This window comes from Phodopus roborovskii, unplaced genomic scaffold (assembly GCF_943737965.1).
Source record: "Phodopus roborovskii unplaced genomic scaffold, PHOROB, whole genome shotgun sequence".
In the NCBI taxonomy this organism is placed as follows: Eukaryota; Metazoa; Chordata; class Mammalia; order Rodentia; family Cricetidae; genus Phodopus; species Phodopus roborovskii.
In genome coordinates this window covers 32698978-32711272 of record NW_026126469.1, presented here as the reverse complement: position 1 = coordinate 32711272, position 12295 = coordinate 32698978, and the positions used below count along the sequence as shown (strand labels likewise).

General features: G+C 37.9%; 1 protein-coding gene across 1 annotated transcript in view; it reads left to right on the top strand.

Annotated features, from left to right (window-relative positions):
• The first annotated feature begins 8595 nt into the window (after positions 1-8595).
• Dzip3 (DAZ interacting zinc finger protein 3) overlaps positions 8596-12295 on the top strand; it is a 728188-nt gene continuing 724488 nt past the window's right edge. Inside the window, exon 1 of the mRNA XM_051191572.1 lies at positions 8596-8600. The gene's annotated coding sequence lies outside the window, so the exon portion shown is untranslated. The remainder of the gene's footprint in view (positions 8601-12295) is intronic.

Here is a 12295-nt window from a genome sequence, read left to right as displayed (position 1 = left end):
AAACAGTACCCCTCACCCCATGCTTGCCTCTGGTAATGACCTACACTAGAGATCATTCAATATTCAACCTTTGAATGTCTCAGCATCAGACCCCACCCAAAGAAATTCACATGCAGTAAAACAGGTTTTGCTTACCCAGACAGATTCACTTTTTGCTCCCTTCAACAATCCATCAATCTGATGGGAAAAATAAAAGCTCTCATAATAATGGGAGTAGACTTCAAGGAGCATGAGCTAATATCAACACTTGTTTATTAATGCCAATTCTATTGCTATACTTTGATGCCAATCCAAGCTTGATTTTAATTAAGTTCTCTTGTCATTCCAAATTCTCTTTCTCTCTCTTTCTCTGTGTGTGTCTCTCTCTCCAGATACCACATTTGGTTAGGCTACTGTTGATGGTAAGATGCTACTACCATCATCATTAACATCTCAATAAACATTTCATTTCTAGAATAGTCTAAATTTCTGTTTCAGCTCGGTTTTAGATCAAGTAAAAACTTCTTAGTTAACATAATATAGCCAGAAACAGAATATTAAAGATAATATATAAAAACAAGGTACAAATATGAAAGTTTCATACTGTTATAATTTATATGATATAGCTACTTAAAATTATTTATTAGGTACTAGGCAATGTTTTCTCATATATATATATATATATATATATATATATATATATATATATATATATAAATATATAGAAATGTTTAAACCATTTTAGACATGCCTGTCTTCTCAAACATTTGTCATTTGTTTATGGTGAAAATTTTCAAATCTTTTCTTCTAGCTCTTTGAAATGTTTAACTCATCATTGTTATCTGTACTTCTTTTTACTGTACATACTATGACTTCTTGCTTTTTGATGCAGTTTAGCATACATCAATCCTTCTTGAGCTATAAAGCACTGAATCTCCTCATGTCTTGGCTTTGGGTCATACTTACTGTGTCCTCTCTGAAAGCAGAGAACTTCTCTTCTTGAGGTATTGATAAAGTAGTTAACTCAGACCCAAGCTAAAGTTTAAATGAATCGAACCATTTAGCACTCCCACCACTATTAGATGGCAGTAGTGAATGTTTCTTTTTTTTATAGTTACAGGAAATTTCATTTAGAGTATTTTAGTAATTTTTTTAATGAAAATATGTCAATGGTAGAAACAAATACAAGCTGTTTAGTTCAGATTCTACATGCTGAATCAGTGCAGCATACCGACATTCATTTGTGTAGAAATCTTGAGGTAATTTATTCATGCTTGAAAGTCCAAGTACCTTCAAACAGCAAGTAACAAGTTTCAGTCACCTCCAAAATTCTGTACTCCAATGTCTGAAAAACACTTCAAGTCAAACACACCTAAAAGTGAATCTGTTCCTCCCTCCATATCCACTCTTCTCTTTGGTTTGGTTTGGTGCCACAGTACCTTTCTTGCCCTGTAGCTCAGGCTGGCCTTGAACTTGCAATTTCTTGACTAAGCCCTCTTCCCAATCTTCTTTAATAAATATTTCCCTTTCGGTAGTGGAAGCCATATCCCATTTGGTGGCATGGTCCAGACACATAAGCACTATCACTCATATATCCCAGAACCCCACAAATATGCCTGGCAGATTCTGCTCATTGTCTTAAATGAACAGCTATCTTTGATTCCAGGAATGGCAAGAATAGTCATGTCACGGAAGTAAGCATTATCCTCAAGTAATAGTAATAAGGCCTTATTCAGGATCTTCTTGTTGAACAATAACTGAGTTAAAAATCATCCAGATCATGTTTTGACCCAGAGTGTGTCACTAGATCAGCCTCTAGCTCGGCCATGATTCTTTTTCTATTTAAACCGAAGCTCATGTCAGTAGCTCAAAGATAGTATTGGGGGTCACTGAACCTTTTTATCTATATTATCCAGTTTGAGCACATTAAATAAGTCTTCTTTCTCTATCTCTTATTGCTGCTTGTCTCTTTAATTGGGTTAGATGAGTGGTTGAGTCTAATCTATCAGGACTCCTGGAGTGCTGCTTTTGTCTTTAAACACCAGTAACAATACTCAATTTCAAGGAATTTAACTTTTTTCTGGGTCAAAAATTTCCCTTTTGCATAAATCCAAATGGCTCAAAGACCTCAACATAAATCCAACCACACTAAACCTTCTAGAAGAGAAAGTGGGAGCCACCCTTGAACAAATTGGTACAGGAGACCACTTCCTTAACATAATGCCATTAGCACTGACACTGAGATCTACAATTAATAAATTGGACCTTCTGAAACTGAAAACCTTCTGTAAGGCAAAGGACACAGTCAACAAGATTGAGTCAGGGGATGAATAGAGGAGAGCAAGTAAAGAGATAACTTAATAGAGGGAGCCATTATAGGTTTAAAGAGAATTTGGGCACTAGGGAAATGGCCAGAAATCCACAAGAAAGACCCCAACTAAGGATCTAAGCAATAGTGGAGAGGCTACCTTAAATGCCCTTGCCCTTATGAGATTGATGACTACCGTAAATGTTATCCTAGAGCCTTTGTCCAGTAGCTGATGGAAGCAGAAGCAAAGATCCACAGCTAAGCACAGAGGAGAACTCCTGGATTCCAGTTTAGAGATGGAGGAGTGATGAGCAAAGAAAGGGGTCAAGACCATGCTGGGGAAATCCACAGAAACAGCTGATCTGAGCAAGTGGGAGCTCATGGATCCCAGCCCAACAGCTGGGGAACCAGCATAGGACCTAACCAGGCCTCCTGAAGTTGGGTAGCAGTTAGAAGGCTTGGGCAGTCTATGGGGCCTCTGGCAGTGGAACCAGTATTTATTCCTAGTGAATGAATGTACTTTACGAACCCATTTCTCTATGGATGGATACTCTCTCAGCCTAAATACATGGGGGAAGGCTGAGGCCTTGCCCCAAATGATATAGCAGACTTTCATGATCCCCCATGTAAGGCCTCAGGATTCCTGGGTAGTGGATAGGGAGTGAGATGGGGAGGGAGGGTATTGGTGGAGGGCAGGGGACAATAGAAGGGAAAGGGAACTGGGATTGATATGTAAAATAAGATTGTTTCTATTTTAAATTAAAAAAAAATTCCTTTTGGCCTTTGAAACATCCTCCAAACATCTCACTGAAGAATAAAACTCTGAAAGGCTCCTAAAATGCTTTTTTATTTTCTCAATGACTTTCTGCGAGAGGCAGCATGAAACAACTGGCCAGATGCCCAATTTCCTGCTTTCATGTTGGGACCTACTTGGCTGGGGGGAGATTCTTAAGATTCTTTTCTTGTTTTACTCTTGGATTTTGGGTCCCTGAAGGGAAATGTGGGTTTGATGAAGATGGGATACTATTGGTGATACCGACGACGACTGAGTTAATTCCTGAGTGTATGCATATCTGACTTGAAATCCAAGAAAGCCTGATGAAAGTATGGAGTAATAGAATTCCATGGGAGGGAGGGATGTTAGTAAGAATCATTTTCTTAGTATATTGGGGAAATGACCCATGAGTTAGTTTTTCTTCTGAAAGTGGTCTGGAAATCTGCATTCAAATTCAACCCTGCCCTTTTAATATACATGGTTCCTCTACTGCAGCTTGAGCTAACACTACCATAGTGATAACTTTTATTCAAAACAATGCTAACACATATTCTAAAAACAAAACAAAATGAAAAGACAGAAAACAAAAACTCCTTTCTGTATTTTCTTCTCAGCACGCACACACACCCTACACCAGGTGATCTGTAGGACCCTCCCAAGAAGGCATATTAACAGATATCATTATATTTTCATCCTAAGATGCACGGAGGAGCAGTTACCTGTTTTTGCTGTGAATCCCAGGAACATCTGTCGACCAACACCTGGTGTTCTATATAACAGGTGCATAGTAGAGACTGAGAAGATAAAAAAAAAATCATATGATGTCAGCCCACATCACGACTTGGAGCCTGCCACTCCTGTCAAATGGGTCAACTGAGATGGAACCCACACATTGAGGCGATGTCTATTAATAATTGGCGAAGTGTCACAATTGAAGTTTAAAAAAATATATCAGGAAGGAGACAGACATTTCAAAACCACCCAAGAACCTTATTAATTTCCCCCATTTTAAAGCTTCCATTCTCTCCTTAATCTCCTATAACTATTAAATACTTCCAAAGATTTTTTTTTTTTTTCTGAGACAGAATCTCACCTTGTGTCCCAGGTTGACTTTGTTTTGTTTTATTTTATTTTGTTTTTTGGCTCTCACTTTCTCAAGCCTACTGAATGCTAGCATTATAAATATGTGTCCCATCTTCTAGACTTCCAAAGACTTAACGAACATGTTTGAACAAAGGGAAGCATCTGCATAAGAAGTAGATGCATCAGGAATTGGATAATTCTCAGATTGGCTAGTTCACACCTTTCCTTATGTATCTGAAGAAATAGAGGTCTGGGGACTTGATCAAGCAAGGATATCAATGCATTATCTATTATTATGTCTGGAATCCAAAGCAAAGCTAGAGTCTAGGTGCCAATCATAGATCAATATTCTTCCTACATTGCCCTAAAGTCATGGGAAAAGCTCCAGGCACAAGGCATGTTTGATGATACTATCTCTCATTCAAGTGTGCTGCCTATGTTGTTGTCTATGGTAACCTTGGCCAGTAGTATAGTGATAGACACATTCTGAGCACTTGGCAAGTCTCCAGAAGGCCTGGTAGTTCCCACTTTGGTGCTTTTTTCAAAAGGTAGAAATGACTGTCTGAGAGTCCGTTTAGCTGTACTCAGTTGCATAGCTTCCTCCTCAGATTCCTGATCATCCAGAACCTATGGATACAACTGTATGAGGAATTGGGGTTTTGGAAATAATTTAATCAAATTAACATGAAGTCCAGCTGGGATAGATGTGCCCAAATTCAATGTCTGGCTTCCTTTCAGAAGACAGCATCATGTCACATAAGGAGAAGCTGTGTGGCATCAGAGATAGATACTGGAGTGAAGCAACTATAAGCCAGGAAACGTTACAACTGCACACATCCACTGGCAGCTAAGAGCAGGGAAGGGATTTTTAGCTAGAGTTCTCAGAAACACACCTTAATTTTGGACTTCTAGCTTTCAGAACTGAGAGAGTAGACATCCATTTTTTTCAAATCACCCAGTTTGTGGTTCCTCGGAGAAAGAAGTTTGAAACTGCATGGAAAATGAACAAAGACCATTTTTACAGCAACCTGGGGTTAACCACTTAGATTACTGTAGCCTCACTTCTGCCTGACACAGTTACATGAGAGAACTCTAAGTAAAACACAAACATGTGAGCATCCTGGCATAAGATGGCTTAGAGATTCTAGTTCAGACAAGACTCCAGAAGACCACAATTCCGGCTGTTATCACATGGCATAGAAGGATCATCCTATAAAATACAATCAATGTACTAAATTGTAAAATGTCAAAAAATGATTGTTTTGATGAGAACAGTTTAGGTTTCAAACGCTGGTTCTGAAAACAGGAAGTGGTTATTTGAAGATATTTTTGGAGAAATCTTGAAGCTGTATGGGGGAAGAGTGACAATAACATGAGGGGGAAAAAACAGTGAGAATGTGGTATAAGGTGAAAATCTGGGGAGGGCAAGTTTGACCGAGTCCTTCTGGGAGCATTGATGACTGTACCAGCCATGTTCAGCCATGTCCCCATCAAGCTCAAAGACCCTGGAGAACCCAAACTCCCTTACCCTTCAGTCATTGGTTAAGGGCTATGCCAGGGATGCACAGACTCTCACTTCTTGTCTTTGAGGAGTAAGTGCAGAGGGTTAGACAGCAGGAAGGAAGCCCTCTGACATGGGTACAAGTGACAGTCTTTGGTGGTGGATATGTGCCTTAGGCAGTGAGGGTAGATGGGTAGTATATACTGGCCGTCTTTACAATGTTCACATTTAACTCCAAAAGTCATTATTCTGGAAATTCACAGTCCTGGGAAAATGGAATAGTTTGTCCCTTTAGGAAACCATCCCAGGGGATGTGGGTAGACTTGATGGTGCCATCTATAATGGTTGTAGAAATTTCTCCAAACTAGAATGAGAATCAAGAGTCCTCCAGGGGTCACATGTAGGAGGCCATGCATGCTAGAGGCTAAAGTGAGCCCACTTTTAGTAATAATAGCTTGCCACCCATGACAGATATAGATTGTTTCACACAATTTTAAACAATGTAGAGGGCAGAATGTGATAAATATCTTTTAGTTTGGCAAATATAACCATGGGTGAGGAAAAAGAAGAAAGCACATGCTACGCCTAAGAGCTGGGCTAGAGTATATTACTCAACAATGTGTAGACGCTAAACCATCAGCAGATGCAGATGTAAAGAGAATAGGAGGCTGTCCAGAAACTAGGAGATAGAGGGAGGATGGAGAGTAGAAGGGGGGGGGGGGACTAAACTGTAAGATTTCAGTGTGAGAATTCTCAAATTAGAAGGATCATTTTATGGATATTTTCTAAAGAAAAAACGTTTGTAGATAAGAAGCTGTGAGATAGTTGGGAGGGTGAAGATAATAGCTGGTGATTTTAATGGAGGAAGGCATAGCGTCCAAATTATTTGTTTCATAAGTAGAGAAACTTACTTAAATCCATTTGTGTAGCTAGCATGATGGAAACAAGGCATTTATTGTCAGGAATCAAAAGTCTTCAGTGACAGGAGGCAAAGGGGAAATTGTACTATGTATTCAGGAAAAATGCATGAGTTGAAGGCAACAAAAAGACATATGTTTGTTGAATTTCAGGCTATTAAATGAAAAGGGAGTTTTGAAATCAAGAAGAACATTTCTGAAAGAATAAACAAGAAGAATCCTACTTTATTTAATTCCCACAGAGAAATACACAGAAAAGCTATGTTAATATGGCATAGCGCTTAATGTAAACCCATCAAGAAGATCAGGCAAGATGGGAAATTTCACTTAAACTATACATATATATATATATATATGCATATTTGCATGCATTGTAAGTATTTTTAGGTAGATAACTCATAGTAGTGGTTCCTTATGACCTTTTCAGACACCCTTACTGTTGCTTTACCCTCCTCTTTCCTTCTTTGTATTTATCTCCTTCTTCTCTTCCTAATTAAAGCCCCTTTGTTTCCCATTTTCCCCCTCAGATCACTTATACCCTGTTATTCTCTCTCTCTACAGCCCCTCCTCCAAAGGTCCTTTTATACCCCCCTGGTTCCTGCAGTTACTCCAGGTATAATCACATTTGAGGATTTGGAGCTAGGAACCTCAGATGATCAAGGGCCTGCAATGTTTATCTTTTTCGTTCTGTGTTAACTCAGTTAATATGATCTTTGCCAGTTCCATCCATTTGCATGTAAAATTTATGATTCCATTTTTCTTTTCAGCTGAATAATATTCTGTTCTGTGTATGCAGTACATGTGCATTATTCAGTCATCCTTTGAAGGACATTTAGGCTGTTTGCATTTCCTAGCTATTTTGAATAGAATAGCAATAAATGTGGCTGAGAAAGTATCTGTGAAGCAGGAAGCCAATGAGTGGTATATCTGCAGTAGACTTAGTTTTAGGTTTTTGAGATTCTTCACATTACTTTCCAGAGAGAGTGGCTGCCCCAGCTTGCAAGTGCATCAACAGTGAATGAGGGTCCCTTTTTCTGAAATATCCTCTCTAGTGTTTACTGTTGATTGTTTTGTTGATAGTTACCATTTTGACTGGAGTGTGGTGAAATCTCAGAGTTGTTTTGATTTGCATTTCTCTAACTGCTAAGGACAATCAACATTTGTTTTTGAGATATTTCTTAGTCATTTTAATTTCTTATTTTGAGGATTCTCTGTTCAGAGCCCACACTTTTATTTAAATTTTTTTTTTGTTTTTTGTTTTTTTTTAATTATTTTTTGACATTTTGTCTTTGAGTTCTTTATAAATTCTGGATATTTATCTTCTCTCATACGTATAACTAGCAATGATTATCTCCTATTCAGTGGTCCTTCCCTACCAGCTGCCTCATTGTTAAGCTGTGTGGAATGATCTGTAACCCAGCACTTGACTGGGTGGTAGGAAGGAAAGGAGGATCTCAGGAAAATCATTAACCTTACTCCTTGTGCAGATGGAGTCCTATTCAGAAAGTCCTTTCCTTCATTTACATGATGTAGGCTACTATCTATGTTTTCTTCTAGTAGTTTTGGTGTTTCCGGTTTCCCATTTAGGTCTTTGGTCTATTCTGAGTCAGTTTTTTGTGCAAAGTAATACATATGACTTTAATTTCATTTTTTATGCATATCCAGTTTTTTTTTCAGCACAATTCATTAAAGATTTTTTTCTTTTCTCCAGGATATGTTTTTGGCATCTTTGTCAAATATTAAATGTCTGTAGTTATGTGTACCCATGTTTGGGTATTTGATTTTTTCCCCCTATTGGCCTACATGTCTGTTTTTTGTGCAAGTATCATATTATTTTTATTACTGTTAACATTAGACAATGATATTATATTAATATTATCATTAGTAGTATATCTTAAGAGATAGAATTATAATCCCTCTAGGATTGTTCCTTTTGCAATCTCTAAGTCTTTTGTGGTTCTATGTACATTTTAGAAAAGCTCTTTTCATTATATGCTATTGCTGTTGTCTTTGATTGACACCAGAGGTAAAAGTTAAGTCTCTGTTGTGGAGCACATCATGTACTTTAGTCAAAGGACCCAGAGGACTGGAGCTGGATCTGATCTGAAAGCTTCTTCTTTAAGGACTAGCTTAATGGTTCCAGAAGACACTATGTAAGATTCCAGCACAAGGAAGAATAGTTCCACCCAGCTATGAGACCTATAAACCACCACAACAACCAATATGGCAGTATAATCCTAAAGGTGCAATAGTGAGACAGGTATCTTTGTGGGAATCAATAGCTTTCTAATTGGCCTTAAGCCCCACTTAACATGAGGGAACTTATACCTAATACTGAAAACTAGCCAAGAACCCCAGGCTAGTAAAGTCATGGATCTTGGAAAATAACCACTTTATTAAACTAGCATAATTTCTAACTACATTCTAAATACTTAGCCACAATGAAGTGTAGTTTCTCACCCCTCATCAAACTTCTTTTTGCAACAGATAGATTCCATTACAGAAAGCCATAACTGACCCAAATGCAGAGTTGTGGGGACCAGTCCCAATACACCTACAACATATGCAACACAACTGCACTTAAGGCTCAAGGATCATTATGGAAAAGGGAAGAAAGAATGTAAGAACCAGAGGACCAAGGAGTTTGTCATGATATTGTGTCTTCTAGAAATGACTGAGAAGTTATACCTATGAAATCTCAACATGGCTGTCTAAACATGACTTGAACAAGGATGACATCAGTAGACATGCTAATTTGAGTGGGGGAAAGCTCACAAGACCTCAAGACTAGACAAAGAACTAGAGGCAATTAAGGAATGATGAGAGTGGAAGAAACAGTCTTCCCCAGGAAAGAGCACATCAATTGCTTACCCAATACCAAAAGGTCAGCCCTGAAAACATACAAGTAACATTATAAAGACTGAACAGTTTCTAGATTCTGGACTATTAGTCTGAGATGTGTCATAGTTACTAATGGTGTAAGAAAATTTGTTTAATGATGAAAAGATGTGTTGCATTCTTTTATGTTGCATCTGTTTAATTCTGTGACGCTGTGTTACTTTGCCTGCCTAAAACACCTGATTAGTATGATAAAGAGCTGAATGGCCAATAGCTAGACAGGTGGGCTTGGCAGGCAGTGAGAATAAATAGGAGGCAAAATCTAGGGAAGGGAGGAAGAGCTAGAAAAAGAGAAGTTAAGGAGGACACCAGGGGCCAGCCACACAGCCACATAGCCACACAGCCATATATCTAGAAACAGAGTAATAAGGAAAAAAAGATATATAGAAGCAAAAAAGATAAAAGCCCAAGATGTAAAATGTAGTTAAAGAGAAATACAATAATTTAAGTTAGAAAAGCTGGATAGAAACAAGCCAAGTTAAGGCTGGGCATTCATAAGTAAGAATAAGTTTCTGTGTACTTATTTGGGAGGTGGGTAGTGAGCCAAAGTTTAAAAAACACAAAGTTTAAAAAAATAATTGCAGTTGTATTTATGTATTTAGAAATACACAAGACATAGACACACAGACATACACATACAATTTTTATGTGCATGTACAGCAAAAATTAAAATAAAAAGAGGCTATGAGTTTAAAAGAGAGGAAGGAGGGTAGATGGGAGGGATTGGAAGGAAGAAAGGGAAGATGGAAATACTATATTATAGTCTCAAAAAATAAAGAATCAAGGCAAATTTGAGCAAACTAGTGAGTGAAATTCCATATTAAATTAACGAGTAAAGTGTTTAATATTGTCTATTCATTTTTTAATTTGTGTTTTCCTTGCCTTAATTATTTTAAAGATATAAAAGTCCAATATTGGTCCAGACTCCCCTTTCCCTAGGAGGAATTACTGTTACAGGTTTCTTGTATCTTCTCTAAGATATTAAAAATACTTGTAGAACAAATATGTATTGGCTTCTTAAGGGTCAGGAAGTTTGTTCCATTTTCTTACTTGTTGTTTGTTTTGTTCTCATTAGTACATTTCCTTAGATGTAGATGTCTAGTAAGTTAATGTGAAATGACTGAATATGTTCTCTCACACAGCTTTAACTTGAGTACACATACATTCAAATGTGTTCCTGTTTCTTCATTTACTTATATCCCAGAGATCACTCTTAATGCTATTAAAAGATGACATTTTTTTTTTAAAGAACTGATTTGTATTTCATCATATGGACCACATTCTACCCAATCACTTTCTTATTCATGAACATTTGGGTTTGTTCTTAAGTTTTTACCATTACAAACATCACTGCCATAAATACTTTGGTGGTGTTTGGATCTGTGAAGTAAAGTTCTTACAACTCCAATACTACTTTTTAAGAATCTACAACATTTGCCCTCCTACAAATGTTTCAAACGCCAGTGGTAAGGGTCTGAATCAGATAAGCACAGATTTGTCTTGCATGCCGCTTTTCATATGAAAGGCTGGGACATGTTGGAATTGGTGAAGTTGCTGCCAGGATACTCAACATCACGTGCAATGTTTACAGCAGAAGTCAAATCTGAAAGCCAAGCTCTTGGGTAGTCCCTGCTTGGATTACTAAACTGGCTTTGCACAGGGTGCTTTAGGTTTTTATGCTACCATATAACATTATACATCTGCGATTTCAATGTTTTCCAAGACATTTGGGTATCCAGGCCAAATCAATAATGTTTCTTTAGTCATCCCTCCTTCTTCATCTCCGTCATAGCTTGGGGCTCTGAGCTTATTATTTTGATCAGACTCTGACTCTGGAGACATCAGACTGAAATGACAGTCTCCATTTTATCTCAGCGTTTCTTCCTGCAAGGGAGAGCACAGAGGAATCAGACACGGGTGACAGTGCTAAAAACAAACAGGCTTAGCATGTTTTAAGCCACACACACACGTGCGCGCGCGCACACACACACACACACACACACACACACACACACACACACACACACACACACACACACACACACTATGTTTTGTTTTGTGCCACATTTCCAAGTGAAATGGAAAGATAGAGGCACACACCCACACCCTTGGAGGGCGTGGTGGTGAATATTAAGGACAGATGCTTCAAATATCGCTTGAGCTTCTCGGGCCTGAAGCTCTTGATAAAATTGGGTTATAGAATTACTGAGATAAAGGAATATATTCAAACTATAACCATTTTTCATTATAGACTGCCTTGACAGCTGCTTTAAACATCTCATGCTAACACAACATCTATGAACTTCCCAATAGAGTGCATATATAGTTTTAATATTCTTCTCTAGTTTCTTACTTGCTAACTTCTGGTAACTGTGGAGTTCATCCACTCAGACAATTTTTTAAAAAGCTCACTTAATTCTGATGGGTGCATCTGTCTCAGGAAGAGCCAGGGTATGCCAGCGTGGGGAGTTACTTTTCTCTGACTCCACCCCAACCAATGGAAGGGGCTTGAGGAGGAGCGTAAGCTCCTTTCTTAGTGAATCATGTCAATGACTTCAGCACAAATACAGGACATGCCTTTTGCAACTCATAGATCAATGAGGAGTAACTTTATTACACAGATGTGTTTGGTGGAAAATCAATTAAAGATTAAGATTATTATCCATGTCTACACAGAATATTTTCTTAAGTTATGCAGAAAATTGAGATGTGAAACAAGTCCTACATGTTTAGCCCCAGACTTCCTGCCTTCAACTAAACTATGTGAAATATACATATATAGTGATATATGTACACACACACACATATCTATCTATCTATCTATCTATCTATCT